The 5,390-nt window shown below is 40.5% G+C and overlaps 2 pseudogenes; both read right to left on the bottom strand.

Annotated features, from left to right (window-relative positions):
* Positions 1-1,188, bottom strand: part of LOC102488205 (BLOC-1-related complex subunit 7 pseudogene) — a 34,531-nt pseudogene extending 33,343 nt beyond the window's left edge.
* Positions 1,189-2,118: 930 nt separating this feature from the next.
* Positions 2,119-5,390, bottom strand: part of LOC102487778 (prefoldin subunit 4-like) — a 54,794-nt pseudogene continuing 51,522 nt past the window's right edge.

Below are 5,390 nucleotides of genomic sequence, written 5' to 3'. Positions count from 1 at the left end.
AAGAGAAGAAAGAAAGAAAGAAAGAAAGAAAGAAAGAAAGAAAGAAAGAAAAGAAAAGAAAAGAGGAAAAGAAGGAAAACCTGTCTTTAATACCTGAGTTACCTGAGTAATTGAACTTAGATAAAAATTTAGCTTGTTTGTTTATTTGCATTAACTATATCAGTGTTATACCGTGGTATTTAGAGGTCCAAAAGACAAAGCTTACATTTAAATACTAAGAATATAAGGTCTTTTTTGTTTGTTTTTTGTTTGTTTGTTTGTTTTTTAGAGTGATTTCTGCTGTAGGGTGTGTGTGTGTTCACCAGAGACCAGAGAGAGACAGAGAGACAGAAAGCAAGAAATCATCCCCCCCCAGGAGGGATGGCCACACCACAATCCCTTCTCTTCCATTTTCCTCTCAGGATTTTTGGCACGCATGCACTCGTACCTAGTGTGAGTTTTAAGCTGCCGGAACCGAACTTGAACCATAGTCAACTATGTGGGAGTCCAGTAATGTAACCATTACACCATCTGCTGGTCCCAGAATATATGGATTTTTTAAAATGCTATAAATCATCTAAAGGACATAATAAACAAAGGCAAGAAAACATTTAATTTCTTAGAAATACTATGTCGAAGTTCTCTTCTAGGAAAAAATTCCTTTTGTACATAGCAAATCAAAAAAGTCTTTAAAAAAAATCACTCTAAAAAATCTACTATATGATTGAAAGAGAGACTGGTCTTTGTAGAAAGTGAGGAGCCAGTTTATTAGCTTACTCAGATAAAAAGCTTTACATTTGATTTGTTTCACTCAGGGCATACTTAGCTGGTCCCTGAAGTAAGTTGTCTTCTAGAAACGATGACATCATTCATAATTCGGATCCAACTGTATAGGACTCTCCTGAATCTAATTCACCTACAGTTATTGTGGTAAAATAAAATATGGTATTGTATTTACCCACCAGGTGGTGCATAAAGTAAAATAGTTTTTTCAGTGACTAGAAACAGGGTGTCTCCTAAAAATATAAGTACCCTATGACAAGAACTACTAAAAATGACTTGAGGGAGTGGCAGAGCAAGCACTGACCTCACAACAAAACCAATGGAAGCACTTTGGGGACTTAATCAAATACTGAAGATTTCACCCAAGTTCTGAGATTCAAAACACTAATGAAAATTTTCTAATCAACTATGGAGACCTACTTCCATTTTTCGCATTTTTTTAGAGAGATTTTTGCTATAGGGCATGTGTGCTCTCCAGAGAGACAGAGAGAGACAGAGACAGAAAAAGAAAAATCACCCCCGGGGGGTTGGCCACACTGTAGTCCCCTTTCTCCTAGTCTTTTCTAGAGATTTTGGGCACACATGCGCATGCACCTGGTGTGAGTTTCAAGTCTCCAGGTCTGGGACTCAAACTGCAGTTGGCCATATGGGAGTCCAGTGATGTAACTATTACACTATCTACTGGTCTGATCAACATTTTAAGGTAAAGAATATTAGAAAGCTGAGGGAAAATGGAAAGCCTATAAATGAAACAGCGTTTAAAAATATTGGGTCACCGGAAAAGTCACGATGCATTTTTGCATAGAAAAACAGAAAAATACATCATAGCTTTTCTGTCAACCTAATAGGTTAGCTGTACCTGCAGGTGGCATGGTGGTTAAGGCACTGGACTTCTACATAGCCCACTGCAGTTTGAGTCCCGGACCTGGGGGCTTGTTTTCTCACTCCCCTGCCCCGCTGATGAGCACACAAGCCCTATAGTAAATTTTAAATAATAATAATAAATAAAATTAAATAAACAATTCTTTTAAAAATAGATCTAAAAATAAATAAATAATACTAAAAATAGATCTAGCTTGCAGTGTGGCCATCCCACCTGGGAAGGATGATTTCTCACTTTCACTCTCTCTGTCTCTCTCTAGCGAGTGCACATGCCTTATGGCAAAAACTTAAAAAAAAAAGATAAAAATAGATCTAGCTTATGTTATACATAGGAATTATCTAGTTATCCAATGATAATGTAATTTGTAATAAAATACTACAAGAGCCATCCATTCTTCCATGAAGGCTATACTTCAGACTAAAATGCGTTTGGGATAGGAGTGGGGAGGAAGGAATGCTTTGGACAAAATTAAGTCATTTAAATTTGCCCATGTGGTCTTGAGTTCCTCTGATCTGTAGCAGGAGAATAAGGTCTGCAGAGGTTACAGTCCATGTCCGGAATGGAATGTCTTGATCTGCGTATAATCACAAGAGACTGCAATTTCCGAGCATTAGATCATCGTACTAAAAACCAAGGGAGCTTTTCACCACCACCATTTGATCAGATTAAGATCCTTAGTTTTGTACAAAACACAGCTCGTTAGCCACCCGAAGTCTGAAAGCATCTCTAAAGTGTCATAGAAATGCTAAGTAGTTCCAGGCACCTGGACAATGCCTGACATCCAAGGAAAAACCAAAGACCTCCTCAATTATCAGGATATTTGTTACTGAGAAAAATCTAGATAATTAACTGAATCTGTGATTGGAAATATGTAAATAAATGCCGAAACTTTCATCCAAATCCCTGATACAGCTCTGTCGGGACCTCCCAAGGCACATTAAACGCTCTCCAAGCAAACACAACCTTTGTCATTTATTTTCTAAGATGTAAGAAAACCAGGACAAGACTGTAAAAGCTACAGATCACCTCTCAAAAGTACTTTGGAATCATCAAGCAAACCAAATCTGAAGATGCTTCCCTAGACTAGTAAAATTTAGTTTGTAAAAGTGGCATTTGCTCCTGAATATCAGGTCCAACTTTGCTTTATATAGTGACCTCCTTTCTTAGAAAAAATAGAGTCAATCTTGTAATTCAGTGAATCTGATCTCATCATTACTATTCCTTGGTATGCAACCAACACAAAATAAAAGGTTTAAGGGGGGACACATTTAAAGTAGCCCTAGTCTCACAAAATAGGTACTCAGACTGGCTAGTGAAAGTAATTTCAATGTTCTGTTTTAGTTTTGTTACTGCTAACGCCTCACATTTCTACTCTCAGGGGAACGATACTTACTCAATATATGGATTTTTTTGGCTGATTTTTATGTTGTCTGCTAACCAAGACAATTCGTGTAAGGATAAAGAAGAACCCAGACTGTCATTTATACTCAAAATATGTCATTTATACTCAAAATCTCAAACGACTTCCAGTGTAAAAGAAGCTACGCTGGGCCAGCTGATGGTGTGGTGGTCAAGGCGACTGGATCCCACAGGACTGGCTGCATGCTTCAAGTCCTGGAAAAAGCGGTGTGAAAAACACACTAGGCGTGTGTGTGTGCTTGCCAAAAAGGAAACTGAAGAAGGGATTGCGGCATGGCCATCTCCAGTAGACATTTTCTCACTTCCCTTCTCTCTCTCTCTCTCTCTTTCTCGCTCACTCTCTCTGGTGAGAACACATGTCCTGTCATTTAAAAAAAAGAGCCATGTTGGACCAGCAGTTAGCGTAATGGCTATGTTGCTGGACTCCCATGTAATCGACCGTGGTTCGCGTCCCAGACCCAGTGGCTTAAAATTCACGCTGGGTGGGTGGGCATGCATGCCCAAGATCCCGAGAGGAGAATGGAGGAGAAGGGATTGCAGCATGACCATCCCCCCTGGGGGGTAATTTCTCGCTTTCTGTCTCTCTGTCTTTCTGGCAAGCGCACACACCCTATAGTGAAAAAATCTTTTCATAAAAAGAGAGCCGTGTTAATTGACTATGAATAATAAGGGAGAGAAGAGGATAGTATGTTGACACATCATTTAAGTATAAACAAACTATATCATGTCAAACTAAATGTTTAGTTTTTCAGGTTTACATATTACTGGCCAATCTTCACTGTTCACTCTCTTTAAGAAGATACCCTGATGGAGCCAGCAAGTAATGTGGTAGTTGAGGCGCTGGACTGCCACGTGCCAACCATGTTTCAAGTCCCAGACCTGGTGGCTTGCTTTCTCGCTTTCCCTCTCTCTCTGGTCAAACATGAAAATAAATGAATAATTGTTTAAATGACTAATTTTTCTTTTTTTTGTGGAAGTTGTTTGTTTTTGCTTTTTTTTTTTTTTTTTTTTTTTTTTTTTTTTTTTTTGCTATAGGGTGCGTGAGCTTGCCAGAAAGAGAGGGACAGAGAGACAGAAAGTGAGAAATCACCCCCCAAGGGGGATGGTCATGCTGCAATCCCTTCTCCTCCATTCTCCTCTTGGGATCTTGGGCACACACACACATGCGCCCGGCGTGAGTTTAAGTCACCGGGTCTGGGACTTGAACCATAGTCAGCTACATGAGAGTTCAATGACATAGCCATTACGATATCTGCTGGTCCCATAAGTGAATAATTCTTTAAAAGAAAGAAGATTCCCTGGCTTCAGAGTACAATAGTGCCTCCTTATCTGCAGTTTTGTTTTCCTTGATTTCAGTTGCCCACAGCACTGTGGCTCAAACATAGTAAATAGAACATTCCAGAAATAAACAATCCAGAGGCCAGCCCTAGAGCAGAGGGTAAGTGCTTTGCAGAGGGAACTGGCCCCCATGTGGCCAACCACCATTCGAATCCTAGTCCCAGAAGCAACATGCTGACTGTGCTCAGGATCCTGACTGGATGGAGAAATATGGGTTAGGCCAGCAGGAGGTGTGGGGGTTAAGGCACTGGGTCCCACGAGGCTGACTGTGCAGTTTGGGTCCCGGACTCAGTGGCTTGAGAAACACACCAGGGGTGAAGTTTCCTGTGTTTTCACAGAGGAGAGTCCTGTTACCAGGAGACCAGAACGTGAAGGGAGAGGAACAGTTTCTATCCACTTTGACCTGCGAGAGAAAGAGACAAGGAAAGTGAGAAAGCAAGTCACCAGTTCCAGGACTCAAACCATAGTGAGCCATGCAGGAGTCCAGTGTCTCAACAACCACAACAACCTACCAGCCCCTACCTCACACCTTTTAAGATAGCTATTCTTGAGGAGAGGCAAAGGGAACAGGCTTTCTTGAAGACACAGCCTCATGGATTCTGCAAAATAGCCATTTTGGAAAAACAGAAATCATAGTAAAAAGAACTGACTTTTCCCCTTCCAACCTTGGAGAATCGAAAGGAAGAAGCTTTGTTTAAGACCCAGCCTCATGGATTCTGCAAAATAGCCATTTTGGAAAAACAGAAATCAGGACTTCCCACTGATAATCCAGCCTCCAGCACCCAAAACTTGCATGATTGAACTTCCAAGTTTGGGAAGAAACTGACCATCAACCCTATGGCTAGAAATCACTGCAGGGCCATAAGAAATATGGGAAAGCAGGAAAATACCTCTTCTCCAAGGGAAAAGGATAACTCGTCTTCATCCACACACAGTTCAAGGGAATTCATGGAAATGTCTGATAAAGAATTCAGAACATTCATAATGG

This window comes from Tupaia chinensis, unplaced genomic scaffold, assembly GCF_000334495.1.
Source record: "Tupaia chinensis unplaced genomic scaffold, TupChi_1.0 Scaffold000147_1, whole genome shotgun sequence".
In the NCBI taxonomy this organism is placed as follows: Eukaryota; Metazoa; Chordata; class Mammalia; order Scandentia; family Tupaiidae; genus Tupaia; species Tupaia belangeri.
This window is presented reverse-complemented; position numbering and strand designations above follow the sequence as displayed.